Genomic DNA, 20,776 nt, shown 5'->3' on the forward strand with positions numbered 1-20,776 from the left:
CATGACGTGAGGCATCACCACGAGGCGTTTTATGCAGAGACTTTGAAGCACCCTGTATTTCGACGTAATCATCTTTTAGGCTGGAGGCACTTAATGCAGCGTTTTCCTCTCCAGTATAGTCCATCCTTCAAAAGTCGTTCTGCTCCAGTGACAACCACCATTTGCTCTTTATTGGACTCAAAACATTTTCCATCCAAAAATTTCTTCGATGTACATGCGGCAGTCCGAGGATGCAGAATATGGAGAATTCGTATTTTCTATCTCTTAGATTTCTAGCTACTGATGCTCATTGGTAACCTGGTGCTTTATCCTCTTCTCACGTATTTATTTATCCAGTTGGTCCGTGAGATTTGTTTCGTATGCTCCCGTCACTGTTCTACCTTCTCGTGACAATCAGAAGTATAGCTCTTTTTCCATCCAAAAAAGAACTGCCATAACGTTATCGGCCCATGAAATCGACTTTGCTGTTTTGCTGGTTCACTTCCCAGCAAGTATTACTTTGAATGCTGTTTCGTTGCCGGCTATAAAAGTGGTGGATCCATGTTAACAAATCTGTACACACATTCAGTTTCATTGATTGAAGGACGATACAAACAATTATGAGAGATTGATTCTTGTATTTACTTCTCGTCAGCACTTAGCTAATGCGAAACCCTCTTTTCATAAAATTTCTCACTGTAAATTCTTTTTGTAAAAAGTACTTTAGACCTTCCCCTGTTATGCCTGTGAGTTAACGTCAACCATGTCTTCACTTGAATTTCCTGTTTCTTAACATTTCCGTGCATCACCGTCAAGCAGATTGCGTGCTCATCTCCGTAGCTACGTTGTCAGCGCGGCAGACTGTTAATTGCAAGAGGCCAGGTTCGATTCCAGACTGGGTCCGGGATGTTTTTGTACGCTTGCGGCTGGATTTGTATTGTCCCTACTTCTGTGTCATCATAATTGATATTCCACTACTGATATGGCTGTATGGGTAAGTACCGAGCCAATAAGAGAAAAGATAGGCAGCAACGTTTGAATATGCTCATCAGTTCGCCAACTGTTTTAAGTTCAAAATGGTTCAAATGGATCTGAGCACTATGGGACTTAACATCCATGGTCATCAGTCCCCTAGAACTTAGAACTACTTAAACCTAACTAACCTAAGGACATCACACAACACCCAGCCATCACGAGGCAGAGAAAATCCCTGACCTCGCCGGGAATCGAACCCGGGAACCCGGGGGTGGGAAGCGAGAACGCTACCGCACGACCACGAGATGCGGGCGTTTAAAGTGAGAGAGGAGGCTTACGTACATCTCCACAACCTTTCAATATATTTTCGGTTGTAGTAAGACGCTAAAAGAAAAAAAAGATAGAGAACCTTACGATAACTACTCCAGTTTGACCATTTGAACGGCAGATAGGCAATATGATTACTTTAGAAAGTCGTGTAAGGAAAACTGCAGTCCAGGTCAAGGTAACACTTGACTGATTTGTTGTACAAATAATCCAACGTTACAATATAAAATTCCATTCACGTCAGTGCAATATTCTACCACGGCGATAAATTTTCCTCGGTCTCTATAAATCATTTTCTTTCAGACCGTTCCATTACTTTGATAGTATAGGAAGTACAGAAAACAGTGGGCCATACTTAATGATCAAATACCTTCTCTAAAAACTAAAATACGTTCTCTAAACACTAAAATCTACATCAAAACAGGTCGGGAAAATTTTAATTCACTACGAATGTTTCATATATTACATGGAGTATTCAAAGAGAAAAGAAAAATTACAGTTCAAAGTTCTGACAACGACAATGTCATTCGAGACGGGAAACATGCTCTGGTAGGGCAATCACACAAAATAAGGCCGGCTCTATACTTCCCAAAGCAATCACACTGGGCTTTGCCGGGTTCCCGGGTTCGATTCCCGGCGGGGTCAGGGATTTTCTCTGCCTCGTGATGACTGGGTGTTGTGTGCTGTCCTTAGGTTAGTTAGGTTTAAGTAGTTCTAAGTTCTTGGGGACTGATGACCATAGCTGTTAAGTCCCATAGTGCTCAGAGCCATTTGAACCATTTGAACACTGGGCTTTGTATAAATTGTTTTACATAATTAGCGCCAAACCTAAATCTCGGAATCATCCTGGCATTCATATTAATTGTTATATGTAATGAATAGAAAAGTTACATCTTGATAGCTGAAGAGAACATTTCAGTAGTGGTGCTCTCAAATAAGAGTGCCTATCTTAACCACTGTCCTACGTTGCAAATCGAAATGTCTAAATGACCATTTTCAGTCTGAATATCGGTTTCAGTACGGTGCCGCAATGCGCACCCGACACGTTATTTTCAGTTCGTAGACTGGTTTAATGGAGCTCTTCACGCTAGTCTGTTCTGCGAATGCGTTTTAATTTAACCGAACTGGTGATTATTTCTATTACTCAAGTTGTGTCACAAGTTTCATTTTCCTCAGTTCGTTTCATTGTCTCTTAATAAGTTACTCGATCTACCCACCTAACCTTCAGCATCCTCCTCCACTGTGACATTTCGAAATTTACTATTTTCTTACTGTGTGAACTGCTTACGGTTCTCATTTCAGTTCCGAAGAAGTGGAATCACTCTAGACTACTTGACATTAACATTTGTATTCGATGTTGAAAACAGAAGGCTTCTTTTTAAGAAACGCTTTCTTGCTATTACCAGTCTGCATATTACACCATCTCTACTTCGGCCATCGTCAAATATTTTGATCCCCAAACAGAGAATTCAGATTACTTTTAGTGTCATTTCCTAATCCAGTCGCGTGTCTTACTTATCTTGCATACCGGTAGGAATGACATTCAGTCAGAATTATTCAGATCCTTGGGAGAGCTAGCCTTAGCGAAACTACGTCACCTGACATGCAAGATATACATGTGACAATTGAAATATCGTCTGACGTCAAGAGGAATGTAATATTTGCAATCACCGAGCGAGGTGGCGCAGTGGTCAGCAAACTGGACTCGCATTCGGGAGCGCGACAGTTCAAAACCGCTTCCGGCCATCCTGATTCAGGTTTCCCGTGATTTCCCTAAATCGCTTCAGGCAAATGCTGGGATGGCTCCTTTCAAAGGGCGTAGCCGACTTCCTTCTCCGCCATTCCCTAATACGATGATGACCGATGACGTCGCAGTTTAGTCCCCGCCCCCAGATCAGTCAACCAACCTAATAATTGCTGTCCAGAGAAATGCAGGTTCAGAGAGGTGCCAGTATTACCGAAGCCAGTTTAATACGTTGTGAATTGAAAACTACTGACATGAATTATTTACAGAAGGATGGAATAACTCGTAGAGGCCAACCCTGGGGAGGACCAGTTTTGGTCCAGAAAGAATGTAATAGCACGCGAGGCAATACTAATCCTGCGACTTACCTTAGAAGATACGTTAAAGAAACTAAAATCTAAGTATGTAGCTTTTTAGGTATATAGGAAGCATTCGACAACGTTAAATGGAGCACTCTCTTTGAAATTATGAAGGTAGGAGTGTGCAGGGTGTTGGGAAAGGAGTGAGATAGGTTGCAGCCTATACACAATGTTATTCTATCTGCAAATTGAGCGAGCGGTACAGAAGACCAAGGAACAATTTGGGAAGGGAATTAAAATTCGAGGAGAAGAAGTAAAAACCTGGAGGTTTTCCGATGACATTGTGTTTCTATCACAGAAAGCAGAGCACTTGCAAGTGCAGGTAAACGGAATGTAGTGTATCCTGAATGGAGAATGTAAGATGAACATCAGCAAAGGTAAAACAAGGGTAACTGAATATAGTCGAATTAAGTCAGGCAATCCTGAGGGAATTAGATTAGGAAATAAGACACTAAAAGTAATACATGTGTTTTGCTAGTTGAGCAGCTAAAGAACTTAACGATGGCTGAAGTGGAGCGGGCATAAAATGCTGACTGCCAATAGCAAGAAAAGAATATCTGAAAACAGAAAACTGGTAACATAGAATCCAAAATTTAGCTGTTTGGAAATTTTTCCCGGGTATTTGTCTGGACTGTAGTCTTGTGTATGAGAGACATACGGACGATAACAAGACGGAAAAGAAAAAATTGAAGCTATGGAAATGTGGCGCTACAGAAGAATGCTGACGATTATAAGGTACACTGGTAGCTAATAAGTAAGTACTAAATTGAATTGAGGTAAAAAAAAAACTGTGGCGAAACCTGACTAAAAGAATGGAGCGGTTGGGCACTGAGGAATTGTTAATTTGGTGTTGTAGGAAAGTGTATCGGTTAAAAAATTTTAGAGGGAAATCAACACATGAGTACAGGAGACAGGTTCAGATCTGTGTATGTTGCAGCAGTTATGCAGAAATGAAGAGGCTTACACAGGATGACTAGCGTGCATAGTTGCCAGATTTCGGAGTGAAAACAAAAACAGAAAAACAGGCGCTACCGTTTTGTCATGATGTTCTGACTGGCTCTCACAAGAATCACAACAATTTTAAGGGAATGAATACACGTCGCATATTAATGTTTCACACATTTCCACAATTTGGCAAAATGAAAAGCGTCGTAACCAACAAGTGTTCCGTAAACCGCTGTTTGGACATAATCCCGCATAAAGAAGTCCAACGGTTGTAAGACAGACAGACGTGGAAGAAAATCAGGTAGTCAGCCTGTACCTATCCTCTGACTTGGGAAGTGCGCCTTAAGATACACTTCGGAAATCGCGCTGAAATGTGTATCTCAACAATACAGCATGGTGAACGTCCATTGCAGAATTTTGCTGCCATATCATTGTGTGAGGAGGCTACGTGTTGCGCAAGGTATGTTCGTATTTACCTGAAATATACGCGTAGAACGAGTCATTATTGATAAATGACTGTCCCGAATCTTGCAAACTAAGTACTTTCAGGCTAATGTTGGTGTGATGTGAAGTCTTTTGTTTTCAGGCGTGTTTCCTGTCCCGAAGCATAGCCCATTGTTTTCGACACTCACTCTATAGGTGATGAATTACGTCTAGCTGTTCTATGCGGCGACCTCGGGGCACAATGGACAGGGACGCAACAGGGCTAGTCTTGTGCGTTCAATATCAACAGCTCGGTCCTGTTAGCTGTTGACACGCAGCTGGAGAGGATCTGCACTGTCCTATACGTTACTGCCCGTCGATGAGGAGTTTATACCCTTGTGGTGAACCCACGAAATGAAGTCCAATTGCGACAGGTAAAATAAAGACTAGCCCCGGAAATTGGGCGAATGTGAATTTTGATGTGAAATAAATGTCAACTGGGCTTTTAAAATGACGCGGAAGATTACCATTCTGGAACCTCAACCCACTCATCTGTTATGGTAGGTGAGTCACTTGCCAAGCAACTGGGAAGTGCACCTTTGGAAGAGATCGCTATTGGTGGTCGGAGAGTCCAAATGGCTGACGACATTAGTGATCAGTTGATGAAAAAGCTCAAAGGTAACTATGATTTCGCTGTTCAGTTATATGAAGCTACTGACAGTCGTCTATACGTGAAAAAAGGATAAAACTCACAAAGATCGTTTCTCCTGGCAAAGAACTGTTAGAACAAAACCAGTAGGCCTCTTTGAACACTACATTCCAGGTGGAAGAAAACAACGTGAATTGGGGAAATTATGCAGGCTTGTGCACTGATCGACGTCTTAGTACTGATGTCTCTTACGCCGGGTTCCAAGCTCTGATCAGTAAAGAGGCTGCTTATGCTAGAGGGGGTGCACAAAAACCTGAAAATACCAAAAAACATATTACCACCCTTAAAACCGTTTAGGAAAAATCTTTGGCATTCTAAATAGCTTCCAGTCATCCCATGACGAATAAACACAGGTCCTGTACGGTTTTCAAAGGAATATACAGGGTGTCACAATTATCTTGACCACCCTAAATAACTGTTTATTCAGATGCAAATTACAAAATGTTTCAAGCAAATGTTCTTTAGCCGTCAGGGTAACATCAATTAGCATGATGGCCATCGTTGTAGCTTTGTTTTTTACAAGGATATGAACAGCGGTATGACTTTTTTTAAATGGCTCCATGTATTTTTTATTCGGTAATTCATTATCTCTCCTAAAGACATATTCAAAAATATATCACAGTGTACCATTCACTGAAATACAACGTTATTAATTACGTAACACAACATTGACTGAGCCCGGGATCACAAACTCGTCCACTTGCTGGAGTTGTCAGAAAACAAATGAAAACCAAGTAAAAAAAAACACATAATTGACTGACTCTCCTGTACCATTGCCCAGTATTAGAACTTTCAAGGATGTTCAAAGTGGTGACCCTGGACAACGATACGCTGGTGCACTCGTTGAATGAAAGAATTATTTATTGCTTGCATTGTTGCCTGTTGAAGAGAATTACAAGCAAGCACGATACGTTCCTGCATGCCATCTTGAGTTGTTGCAATATGGCGACAGCCAACGTCATTAATGCATCCCCAAAGAAAAAAGTCCAGAGGATTTAAATCAGGAGACCTAGCAAGACAAGTAACTGTTCCTCCTCGAGCAACCCATCTGGCAGGATACCTTCGGTTAAGAACACGACGTGCACGCAAGGCGTTATGTGCTGGACATCCATCGCGTTGATACCACATGAGCATTCTGGTTCGTAGCGGCACTTCATCCAGAAGAGGTGGAAGAATTCGTCTGAGGAAGTTGGCATATGCTCTGCTGTTTAGACTACCATTGATGAAAGAAGGGCCAATAATTGTAGTACCAAACATCCCACATCAGACGTTAACTCTCCATTGACGCTGATGTTGCACCTGTCTAAGCCATCGTGGGTTGTCGCTGGACAAATAACGCATGTTCCTTGTATTTACCTGTCTTTGGTTTGAGAAGGAACATTCATCGGTAAACAGAACATTGGAGAAGAAGTTCGGATTGGAGAGCATTTGCTGTTGAGCCCACTGACAGGACTGTACACGATTCTGGAAATCATTCGCATGCAATACATGGTAAGGATGTAACCGGCGAAGTGTAAGAATATGATATACACTGGTTTTAGGAATTCCAATCTCGTGTTCACGCTGTCGTGTGCTCACATGTGGATTCATAGCAACGGAAGGTAGAACAGTAGCTTCGGCAGCTTCGTCTGTGCGAGTGCTACGACGACTGCGTTGTCGTGGGCTGAAACTTCCTGTTTCCTGAAGCGTTGCTACAAGACGAGAAAACATCCGTCGGCACATCGCTCTCTGTACAGTTCCGCTGCCTGCGTAGCGTTTGGCCTACCTCCAACAACAACAATAAAGGAAACGTCATGTGGATGCAGTTTGTAGGAAGGACAGGCTTTATTGTATGCCTACTCTACACAACAGTATTTAAAAGGACTAAACTACTGTAGTAAATGTACCCGTACATAAGAAAACAGTATTGCAATTACTGTTCTGCTAACTTCATTCCCCATAGACGAGTAGCATTTCTACGTTCTCTTCGTAGGTGTACATTCTACTCACACAACTCTTCAACTGACGATGGTTGACGGAGTTTACATTTGTCCTCTGTCAACATCAGCACGTAGATGTGTTCCATTACCCCGAGTACCTGCACTAAGCGCTCGGAGCGTCAACGTCAATGTTGTGTCAAGTAATTAATAACGTTGTTTTTCAGTTAATGGTACACTGTGATACATTTTTGAATAGGTCTTTAGGAAAGGAAATGAATTACTGAGTAAGCAATACAGGGTGCCATTTATAAAAGTCACACCGCTGTTCATATCTTTATAAGAAACAAAGCTACAACGAAGGCTGTCATGCGCACTGATGTCCCCCTAACGGCTAAAGAACATTTGCTTGAAACATTTTGTAATTCGCATCTGGACAAATAGTTATTTAGGGTGGTCAAGCTAATTGGGACACCCTGTATATACTTATATGGATATGGTGTCTGTTCTTTCGGACATGTCCGAAAGAACAGGCACCATATCCGTATAAGTACATAGTTCTGACAATACCGGCCATGACCTCCTCCTTCTGTGCGGATGCACTCATGTTCCCCGAACTCTTACGGTACTTGGAAAGAATGTCTTCCACGAGTAATGAGTGTGTTGGGGTGGGGCACTACGACTGTAGTGTGTGGACATACAAGGTGGGAATGTGGGTCTCGAGGGAGGCGTGCGCAAGATAGTGGCTGAAGTCGGGCTGTCGTCGGTGGCTCAGATGAATAGAGCGTCTGCCACGTAAGCAGAAGATTCCGGGTTCGAGTCCCGGTCGGGGCACACATTTACATCTGCCCCCATTGATGTATGTCAACGCCCGTCAGCAGCTGAAGGTATTAATATAATTCTAAATTCAACCTGTATATAATTCATCCTACAAAAGGGTGGTAATTGCAAGTAACAATGATGGAGGTGGACCGCGATCACGCACCCTTCTCTACAAAGTCGACTATAAACGCTAAATACACTCCTGGAAATGGAAAAAAGAACACATTGACACCGGTGTGTCAGACCCACCATACTTGCTCCGGACACTGCGAGAGGGCTGTACAAGCAATGATCACACGCACGGCACAGCGGACACACCAGGAACCGCGGTGTTGGCCGTCGAATGGCGCTAGCTGCGCAGCATTTGTGCACCGCCGCCGTCAGTGTCAGCCAGTTTGCCGTGGCATACGGAGCTCCATCGCTGTCTTTAACACTGGTAGCATGCCGCGACAGCGTGGATGTGAACCGTATGTGCAGTTGACGGACTTTGAGCGAGGGCGTATAGTGGGCATGCGGGAGGCCGGGTGGACGTACCGCCGAATTGCTCAACACGTGGGGCGTGAGGTCTCCACAGTACATCGATGTTGTCGCCAGTGGTCGGCGGAAGGTGCTCGTGCCCGTCGACCTGGGACCGGACCGCAGCGACGCACGGATGCACGCCAAGACCGTAGGATCCTACGCAGTGCCGTAGGGGACCACACCGGCACTTCCCAGCAAATTAGGGACACTGTTGCTCCTGGGGTATCGGCGAGGACCATTCGCAACCGTCTCCATGAAGCTGGGCTACGGTCCCGCACACCTTTAGGCCGTCTTCCGCTCACGCCCCAACATCGTGCAGCCCGCCTCCAGTGGTGTCGCGACAGGCGTGAATGGAGGGACGAATGGAGACGTGTCGTCTTCAGCGATGAGAGTCGCTTCTGCCTTGGTGCCAATGATGGTCGTATGCGTGTTTGGCGCCGTGCAGGTGAGCGCCACAATCAGGACTGCATACGACCGAGGCACACAGGGCCAACACCCGGCATCATGGTGTGGGGAGCGATCTCCTACACTGGCCGTACACCACTGGTGATCGTCGAGGGGACACTGAATAGTGCACGGTACATCCAAACCGTCATCGAACCCATCGTTCTACCATTCCTAGACCGGCAAGGGAACTTGCTGTTCCAACAGAACAATGCACGTCCGCATGTATCCCGTGCCACCCAACGTGCTCTAGAAGGTGTAAGTCAACTACCCTGGCCAGCAAGATCTCCGGATCTGTCCCCCATTGAGCATGTTTGGGACTGGATGAAGCGTCGTCTCACGCGGTCTGCACGTCCAGCACGAACGCTGGTCCAACTGAGGCGTCAGGTGGAGATGGCATGGCAAGCCATTCCACAGGACTACATCCAGCATCTCTACGATCGTCTCCATGGGAGAATAGCAGCCTGCATTGCTGCGAAAGGTGGATATACACTGTACTAGTGCCGACATTGTGCATGCTCTGTTGCCTGTGTCTATGTGCCTGTGGTTCTGTCAGTGTGATCATGTGATGTATCTGACCCCAGGAATGTGTCAATAAAGTTTCCCCTTCCTGGGACAATGAATTCACGGTGTTCTTATTTCAATTTCCAGGAGTGTAATTTTAAGATCTAGTGATTTTGGTAGCCCAAGCAGACGCGATAATTCATATTCGTGCCCAAAAAACCAGTCCTGGACGATGCGACCTGTGTTAACTGGGGCGCTACCGTCTTGGATCATACCATCCCAATTTGCGAAACAAACGTACCAGGGATGGACTTGATCAGCCAAAAACATAACATAATCCCTGGCAGTACGACAACGTTTCAGAGTAACCATGAGACCCATGGAATACCACAATATGGCACCATTTTTTTGTGTTACAGGCATCTGCGTCACTGATGAGTGTTATGGAATTTCATGTCGCCCTGCAATTCCCTGCTTATGGAGCTCCATCAGTGTTATTTTGTTAATGACACTGTTCCCTAGTGCGACATTCAGTTCTTCAGTGACTTTTGAACATGTCATCCTCTTAAATTTTCGTCTCAATCCTCTTTAATGAGCGTCTGTCACGATCACCCAACACACTCTTTCACCCGCATTGTGTTTTCCGCTTTCCGTGCATGTGGTGTAAATCTTCGCTACAGTGCCTCTTGAATCACCGAATATTTCGGCGACGTTGGTTGCGGAAGCAAACAGTACGAGCTCGAAGCTGTTCGCCAGTGTTAGAATTCTCTTTGCTACAACATAATGGACTGACAGCTAAAATGAGCACTACCAACGCATCGAGAACATTACACAGGTATCCTTCGTGCTCAAATACATGGTCCAGTCACATTAATGACGACACCTGTCAAAAGCTTGAATAACCATCTTTTGCAGCACGGACGTGCAGGACAAGAGTCAGTGAGGTTCTGGAAGTTACCGACACGGATAAGGAGCTATGCTGACTACAGAACAGTGGCCATGTGCGCTAGGTTTCTCGGCTGAGGATCAATGGGGTATGTACAGCCCTATCGAGGTTCAAATGTTCAAATGTGTGTAAAATCTTATGGGACTTAATTTCTAAGGTCATCAGTCCCTAAGCTTACACACTACTTAACCTAAATTATCCTAAGGACAAACACACACACCCATGCCCGAGGGAGGACTCGAACTTCCTCCGGGACCAGCCGCACAGTCTATGACTGCAGCGCCTTAGACCGCTCGGCTCGTACCGAGGTGGACCCACAGATTCTCGATTGGGTTTAAATAGGGGACTGTTGGCCACGGAAGTACAGTAAACTCATCCTGGTGCTCTTAGAGCCCTACACGTACACTACGAGCTGTAAGACACATTGCATTGTCCTGGCGGTATATGCCATCGCGGCGATGAGGAAACAAGACAGCATGCAGTGGTGGACATGATCCCATAGGATAGAGGCATACTTCTGTTGACCTATTGAGCCTTCCAGAATGACAAGATGACACAGGGAATGTCACGAGAACCACACTGCTTCTCCTCTCGCCTGGTCCCTTCCGAGGATTGTTGCCGGGCCCCACACGTCAACGGCCATCTGTCCGATGGGAAATAAAACGTGATTCATCCGATAAGAACACCTGTCACCATCCAGTGTACGTCTACTTGCGGTACTAGTGTGCAAATCCCAGCTTTCGTCGCCGTTGAGCTACGTTTTCATAGCTACGGGAATTTCCCGCAACGTGGTGCTTAAGACGCTTGCGAGACCGCGCTCCCCACTAGCACACTGCTAACATACCAGACCGTTTACCTATAGGGTGCGAGCAACGCTGTGCCGCTGCGGGATCTATCTCTGGGAAACACGTACTTGCTTCTGTAGGAGTCTCCCTGTACGTCACAGTGATATGTTTGGTCGAAGAAATGGAGGAAGTCGGACTGAGAAACAACGACTTCTAGATGATAGTTGATGTACACTCCTGGAAATTGAAATAAGAACACCGTGAATTCATTGTCTCAGGAAGGGGAAACTTTATTGACACATTCCTGGGGTCAGATACATCACATGATCACACTGACAGACACACGGGCACATAGACACAGGCAACAGAGCATGCACAATGTCGGCACTAGTACAGTGTATATCCACCTTTTGCAGCAATGCAGGCTGCTATTCTCCCATGGAGACGATCGTAGAGATGCTGGATGTAGTCCTGTGGAACGGCTTGCCATGCCATTTCCACCTGGCGCCTCAGTTGGACCAGCGTTCGTGCTGGACGTGCAGACCACGTGAGACGACGCTTCATCCAGTCCCAAACATGCTCAATGGGGGACAGATCCGGAGATCTTGCTGGCCAGGGTAGTTGACGTACACCTTCTAGAGCACGTTGGGTGGCACGGGATACATGCGGACGTGCATTGTCCTGTTGGAACAGCAAGTTCACTTACCAGTCTAGGAATGGTAGAACGATGGGTTCGATGACGGTTTGGATGTACCGTGCACTATTCAGTGTCCCCTCGACGATCACCAGTGGTGTACGGCCAGTGTAGGAGATCGCTCTCCACACCATGATGCTGGGTGTTGGCCCTGTGTGCCTCGGTCGTATGCAGTCCTGATTGTGGCGCTCACCTGCACGGCGCCAAACACGCATACGACCATCATTGGCACCAAGGCAGAAGCGACTCTCATCGCTGAAGACGACACGTCTCCATTCGTCCCTCCATTCACGCCTGTCGCGACACCACTGAAGGCGGGCTGCACGATGTTGGGGCGTGAGCGGAAGACGGCCTAACGGTGTGCGGGACCGTAGCCCAGCTTCATGGAGACGGTTGCGAATGGTCCTCGCCGATACCCCAGGAGCAACAGTGTCCCTAATTTGCTGGGAAGTGGCGGTGCGGTCCCCTACGGCACTGTGTAGGATCCTACGGTCTTGGCGTGCATCCGTGCGTCGCTGCGGTCCGGTCCCAGGTCGACGGGCACGAGCACCTTCCGCCGACCACTGGCGATAACATCGATGTACTGTGGAGACCTCACGCCCCACGTGTTGAGCAATTCGGCGGTACGTCCACCCGGCCTCCCGCATGCCCACTATACGCCCTCGCTCAAAGTCCGTCAACTGCACATACGGTTCACGTCCACGCTGTCGCGGCATGCTACCAGTGTTAAAGACTGCGATGGAGCTCCGTATGCCACGGCAAACTGGCTGACACTGACGGCGGCGGTGCACAAATGCTGTGCAGCTAGCGCCATTCGACGGCCAACACCGCGGTTCCTGGTGTGTCCGCTGTGCCGTGCGTGTGATCATTGCTTGTACAGCCCTCTCGCAGTGTCCGGAGCAAGTATGGTGGGTCCGACACACCGGTGTCAATGTGTTCTTTTTTCCATTTCCAGGATTGTATATACAGGGTGTTTCAAAAATGACCGGTATATTTGAAACGGCAATAAAAACTAAACGAGCAGCGATAGAAATACACCGTTTTTTGCAATATGCTTCGGACAACAGTACATTTTCAGGCAGACAAACTTTCGAAATTACAGTAGTTACAATTTTCAACAACAGATGGCGCTGCGGTCTGGGAAACTCTATAGTACGATATTTTCGACATATCCACCATGCGTAGCAATAATATGGCGTAGTCTCTGAATGAAATTACCCGAAACCTTTGACAACGTGTCTGGTGGAATGGCTTCACATGCAGATGAGATGTACTGCTTCAGCTGTTCAATTGTTTCTGGATTCTGGCGGTACACCTGGTCTTTCAAGTGTCCCCACAGAAATAAGTCACAGGGGTTGATCTCTGGCGAATAGGGAGGCCAATCCACGCCGCCTCCTGTATGTTTCGGATAGTCCAAAGCAATCACACGATCATCGAAATATTCGTTCAGGAAATTAAAGACGTCGGCCGTGCGATGTGGCCGGGCACCAACTTGCATAAACCACGAGGTGTTCGCAGTGTCGTCTAAGGCAGTTTGTACCACCACAAATTCACGAAGAATGTCCAGATAGCGTGATGCAGTAATCGTTTCGGATCTGAAAAATGGGCCAATGATTCCTCTGGAAGAAATGGCGGCCCAGACCAGTACTTTTTGAGGATGCAGGGACGATGGGACTGCAACATGGGGCTTTTCGGTTCCCCATATGCGCCAGTTCTGTTTATTGGCGAAGCCGTCCAGGTAAAAATAAGCTTCGTCAGTAAACCAAATGCTGCCCACATGCATATCGCCGTCATCAATCCTGTGCACTATGTCGTTAGCGAATGTCTCTCGTGCAACAATGGTAGCGGCGCTGAGGAGTTGCCGCGTTTGAATTTTGTATGGATAGAGGTGTAAACTCTGGCGCATGAGACGATACGTGGACGTTGGCGTCATTTGGACCGCAGCTGCAACACGGCGAACGGAAACCCGAGGCCGCTGTTGGATCACCTGCTGCACTAGCTGCGCGTTGCCCTCTGTGGTTGCCGTACGCGGTCGCCCTACCTTTCCAGCACGTTCATCCGTCACGTTCCCAGTCCGTTGAAATTTTTCAAACAGATCCTTTATTGTATCGCTTTTCGGTCCTTTGGTTACATTAAACCTCCGTTGAAAACTTCGTCTTGTTGCAACAACACTGTGTTCTAGGCGGTGGAATTCCAACACCAGAAAAATCCTCTGTTCTAAGGAATAAACCATGTTGTCTACAGCACACTTGCACGTTGTGAACAGCACATGCTTACAGCAGAAAGACGACGTACAGAATGGCGCACCCACAGACTGCGTTGTCTTCTATATCTTTCACATCACTTGCAGCGCCATCTGTTGTTGAAAATTGTAACTACTGTAATTTCGGAAGTTTGTCCGCCTGAAAATGTACTGTTGTCCCAAGCATATTGCAACAAACGGTGTATTTCTATCGCTGCTCGTTTAGTTTTTATTGCCGTTTCAAATATACCGGTCATTTTTGAAACACCCTGTATTTGTCTCACGCGCGCAGCCAGCAAGAGAGTAAGTAATTCTTCCGATATAATTATCGAAACTTTCACCATAAATGTCCACTGACCGCTTCTCTACCACAGAAGATATGCAGCTTATCGAGTTTGTATTCGAACAGCATATTTTGTGGAACATGGCTAAAGCCGAATTGAAAAACTAACTACAAAGAGTTAATTGGGGCAGAAATCGCAAGAAAAGTGAATGAAATATGTAAAATTAAATACCTTTTGTGATGTCACCGCCAGACACCACACTTGCTAGGTGGTCGCCTTTAAATCGGCCGCGGTCCGTTGGTATACGTCGGACCCGCGTGTCGCCACTATCAGTGATTGCAGACCGAGCGCCGCCACACGGCAGGTCTAGAGAGACTTCCTAGCACTCGCCCCAGTTGTACAACCGACTTTGCTAGCGATGGTTCACTGACAAAATACGCTCTCATTTGCCGAGACGATAGTTAGCATAGCCTTCAGCTACGTCATTTGCTACGACCTAGCAAGGCGCCATTACCAGTTGCTATTGATAATCATGTACCGTCAAGAGCGACGTTCACCATTAATGGATTAAAGTTAAGTCTTCCACGAGCCAAGTCCGTTTTTTCTAAATTCTAATTTCCTTGTCCTGTTCCAGACCTCACGCCAGGCTGCGTGAGCTAAAACGCGTGCCTTTCGGCTTCCTCTAGTAACACGGTGTTAGCTCTCCTGCCAATCCACAACACCTTTAATTATAACGAATTTAACACATTTGTAAACATAATTGTACTTAGCCTTTAACCACAGTTCTAATGATTTTGATGTTGTTGTTGTTGTTTTGTTGCTACGATCAGTGCTGTGAACGGCGATTAAAATTCGGCTCTTTGAAGTAATCAGTGCCGGCCGGTGTGGCCGAGCGGTTCTAGGCGCTACGCAGGTTCGAATCCTGCCTCGGGCATGTATGTGTGTGATGTCCTTAGGTTAGTTAGGTTTAAGTAGATCTCAGTTCTAGGGGACTGATGACCTCAGAAGTTAAGTACCATAGTGCTCAGAGCCATTTTTGAATCTCAGATGGTAAGTCTCATAGCGCTCAGAGCCATTTGAACCATTTTTGAAGTAATGAGTAAATCCGTTCCTCACAGTGAATAGATCAGCTTTGGAATAACCGCCTACACCTACCATGGGTATCATGTTATCGTAGGGCAGTTCATTAATTTCTGATACGTCTGCGTCATACGTGATATATTAGTTTATTGGCTTCAAATGGCTCTGAACACTATAGGACACTATAGGACTTAACTTCTAAGGTCATCAGTCCCCTAGAAAGTAGAACTACTAACTAACCTAAGGACATCACACACATCCATGCCCGAGGCAGGATTCGAACCTGCGACCGTAGCGGTCGCGCGGTTCCAGACTGTAGAGCGTAGAACCGCTCGGCCACCACGGCCGGCTATTAATTTATTATTTCACTGTTACTGACTAGCCAGAAAGTTTGCATACGTTATCAACATTTACTACTATAGTAAACTATAAAATTGAGTTGTTTGTACTATTCATAGTTTAAGAGGTACGGCGCGATAAATATTGAGTAGTGCTAAAAACCAACTTTTCTTGACAGCTTAATCGTTCCTCTGTTCCAGCAGCACAGAATTTTCATTGAATTAAAAAAGTTGTTTGAGGGTACTTCTCGTATCAGTTTATCACGTACAGTACTCAAGTTATAAAAAACACCTTTTTAATTTTCTACGTTCTGACGGTCACCTTGCCGCGCCTAGGGAGAAGTTTCACACAGCGTCCTGCGGCCGGCGTCGGACAGCGAAACACCCAAGTGTATTCCGCAGCACACTGCGATAAATTCTGCAGCTAGGAAAACGTAGCTTTAGCATGAGAACTTTAACCAGACGCTTGCTGCGGAGGCCCATAAGCGGCAACACTCTCTGTCCGATCATTGAGGAGAGAGTATTGGTAGCCCCTTGGTTCACCTGGGAGGTCAGTTTCTCAACAGTTGGACGTCTAATCGACCGTGCACATCTTCACAGCCGTCGTTCAGGCCTGTCATCTACGGTCTGTGGCGCACCACAGTTGCCTAGTCGTCGGTAATCGATAGCGCTATTTTGCATGCTGCGTATACTATAACAACGGCGGTACGCGAACAATTTACAATACTCTCCCCGTTGGCCTGAAAGCCAATGGTCATGCCCTTTTGGAGGTCAGATAAGTGCTCCGTTTCCGCATTACGACACCGACTGCACTGTTTTCCGTGTCCCTCTGGCATGCGTTATACGCCCTCCAATCCCACTGCTGCCACTTGCCATCTGTGAGTGGTTATTGCACGTTGACGAACATAAGCGGCGGTCACGTTAATGTGACTGGACCGTATACAGAAGCGCGATCTGCAAGCTTGGCTAGCATCTACATTTATGGTGAGGCATTCGTTGCTCGTGGTGTTTCCATATTTTGTCCAACTCCTATAATAAGCCACACTTTTTTATTCTCGGGTAAGCGTTGGAATTAAAAAACATGAGCCGTGTCCTTCCTGAGGTTCTTCAATCAGCGATGGAAGTAGCAAACGTAGAAATCGGCCACTTACGTCGAGATGTTTTCTGTTCCGGCGTAACGATAAGCGACGGTACGAAGATGAAGAACGCAAGAGCAAAGAAGGCTGTGAGAAAACATTAGCCGATAGCCCGCTGATACGGACCGCAACACTGCAGCAGCGCCCTCTAGCCAAAGAGAATATAAGCGCCACTCCTGCCAGCCTCGGGACAGTATTAGAACAGTACTTGACCGGCACCAGCAGAGCACTACGATAGCAGTGACGTGTGATCGATATCAGGTGCTTACATGGACCTTGTATACAGCAAATGACTAATAGTTTGCATGCCGCACATCGCTTGCAACACCATTGTAAATTCAAAGTTAAGTATTGTCTATCTTCTTTGTTGTCTAGCTATCCGAGAATGCAGCGTCCTTTAGGCACCCTATAAGATACGAGCGGATAGGACCCCACATTTTCAACAAACTTGCCTTGACGTGGGGGCTGAGATCACTTTTATTTCCCTAATTTATTAAAGTAACTCTCGCTGGCTCTCACATGGTAATGTCTTGGAAAGGGCTTATGAACTCAGGAATTAACTTTACTCTTGTCTAGTCAAAAGAAACATTTGACCCTGAGAATTCTGTAAACAGTGAATTTGTTTGTAAGTTGACGTATCTTTGCGACAGCTTTTAAAAACTCAGTTCATTGAACATGTCACTTCAAGGCAATGACACCAACGTTACATAACTGTCAGACAAAATTGTGGAGGAAAATGTTGTATGATGAAGGTTTATATTACATTTTCCTTGACCTTTGCAACGTTTTAGAGGACAATGACTTCAGTTCAGTGAAAAATTGCCTGTGTTTGTGGTTTATTTATCTGAACTTATATTCTGAAGTAAAAAGTGATTATAATCAAACTTTCAAAACGTTGTAGAAATACCACCACTGGTCACAATAACGTCAAATTGCAACGGAATATTATCGGAGAAGGGGAAAAACGTATGGCAGAAGAAAAAAAAAATAGGGTGAAAATTGATCAATAGATGGCGCTTTATGTGTCAGAATACGTAAATGAAAACACCTTTCATGCGTACGACCCATTGAAGTTGGTATAAACACGTAGCGTACACGGCTTTTCCTCCTTTCGCGTCTACGACATTCGCCATGACTGTCTCAATGCAGGATCGAGCTCTGCTTCTAAAGCTGTATTACAATTATGATGAATGTGCACACGTCGCTCAGCGGAAGTTCCAGACGCTAAAGGGTTTGAAAAAAGGCGTTGGTCCGATGACTGCCGTGAGTCTGGAGAAAATGATTCGGAAATTCGAAAAGACGGGTTCTTTTGGTGTGCAACCTGGTAGAGGGAGGAAACGAATTGATTCGGTGTTAGTGCAACCATTTGCCACAGCAATGCAGATAGAGACGAGTGGTGGTGTGCAAACGTGTATTGCAAGGAGAATTGCCCGAACATTGGACAGTCCCATGAGCACTGTGCGTAAAATCCTACGAAACATCCTTCTTTGCCATCCATTCAAAATTACCCTTGTGCACGGGTCTGTCTGGTGACCTGCCAACAAGAGAGACTTTTTCTTTAGAACTTCTTGCTCGCATGGAAGTGGAAATGATTCGCCATGAAAGATTTTGTGGACAGACGAAGCCTACTTCCATCTGACAGGATATGCCAATACACAGAATTGTCGAATATGGGCAACGCAAAATCCACACGCAAATCAACCAGTACCACTTCACCCTGAAAAGGTCACTGTCTGGTGCGAGTTTACGCCATCATTTATCATAGGGCCATATTTTTTTGAAGAGACAGGTGCTTCCGGTCCTGTTAGCTGTACCGTCACTGATAAGCGCTATGAGTCTCTTTGGCGCAACCGCGTCATTCTAGCTGACCAACAACGTGGACTTTATGCAAGATGGCGCACTTCTGCACACTGCAAATCTAGTTAAACAGCTGCTGAAGCGCCATTTCGGAAATGCTAGAATTATCAGCCGCCATTTCCCTACATCCTGGCATTCCCGATCACCTGATTTTAATCCGTGTGACTTCTGGTTGTGGGGCTATCTCAAAGATGGTGTATTCAGTGTTCGGATTGGAAACGTAGTTGCATTGAAGGCACGCATTGCGCAACACATTCTGAACGCGACCCCGGAAAAACTTCGATCAGTTGTGGAACATGCTGTTTCTCGATTTCGGCTTGTTGCAGAAAACGGTGGACAGCATACTGAACACATTTGCGCGAGTCATACGGAAATTAATAATCCGATTTGATTTTTATTGATGCTTTTTATGCGGTTTATGGCCTCAGGACAATTAAAAACCGATTTTCCCACCCGATGTGATATGACCTTGCCGTGGTGGATGGGTTTGCGTAACTAAAAGTATCACACCTCTACACCCCTGCACACTAAGTAGTACAGTTTGTTTACTGTCAAATGTACACCTTAGGCATTGTTGTATGATTCATTTGTCATTTGTAGTCGAGTCGACCACTATTAAATTATGATGCTTGCAGTACCATGTATTGCTACATTTTGTAACTATTTTTCTTTCTCCATACCTTTCCCCCCCCCTCCCCCCGCCCCACCCCCCGCCACCCATGAACCATGGACCTTGCCGTTGGTGGGGAGGCTTGCGTGTCTCAGCGATACAGATAGCCGTACCGTAGGTGCAACCACAACGGAGGGGTATCTGTTGAGAGGCCAAACAAACGTGTGGTTCCTGAAGAGGGGGCAGCAGCCTTTTCAGTAGTTGCAGGGGCAACAGTCTGGATGATTGACTGATCTGGCCTTGTAACATTAACCAAAACGGCTTTGCTGTGCTGGTACTGCGAACGGCTGAAAGCAAGGGGAAACTACAGCCGTAATTTTTTCCGAGGACATGCAGCTTTACTGTACCATTAAATGATGATGGCGTCCTCTTGAGTAAAATATTCCGGAGGTAAAATAGTCCCCCATTCGGATGTCCGGGCGGGGACTACTCAAGAGGACGTCGTTATCAGGAGAAAGAAAACTGGCGTTCTACGGATCGGAGCGTGGAATGTCAGATCCCTTAATAGGGCAGGTAGGTTAGAAAATTTAAAAAGGGAAATGGATAGGTTAAAGTTAGATATAGTGGGAATTAGTGAAGTTCGGTGGCAGGAGGAACAAGACTTTTGGTCAGGTGATTACAGGGTTATAAAAACAAAATCAAATAGGGGTAATGCAGGTGTAGGTTTAATAATGAATAAAAAAATAGGAGTGCGGGTAAGCTACTACAAACAGCATAGTGAACGCATAATTGTGGCCAAGATAGACACAAAGCCCACACCTACTACAGTAGTACAAGTTTATATGCCAACTAGCTCTGCAAATGATGAAGAAATTGATGAAATGTATGACGAGATAAAAGAAATTATTCAGGTAGTGAAGGGAGACGAAAATTTAATAGTCATGGGTGACTGGAATTCGTCAGTAGGAAAAGGGAGAGAAGGAAACATAGTAGGTGAATATGGATTAGGGGGAAGAAATGAAAGAGGAAGCCGCCTTGTAGAATTTTGCACAGAGCATAACATAATCATAGCTAACACTTGGTTCAAGAAACATAAAAGAAGGTTGTATACCTGGAAGAATCCTGGAGATACTAAAAG

Source organism: Schistocerca serialis, chromosome 3 (assembly GCF_023864345.2).
Source record: "Schistocerca serialis cubense isolate TAMUIC-IGC-003099 chromosome 3, iqSchSeri2.2, whole genome shotgun sequence".
Classification (NCBI taxonomy): Eukaryota; Metazoa; Arthropoda; class Insecta; order Orthoptera; family Acrididae; genus Schistocerca; species Schistocerca serialis.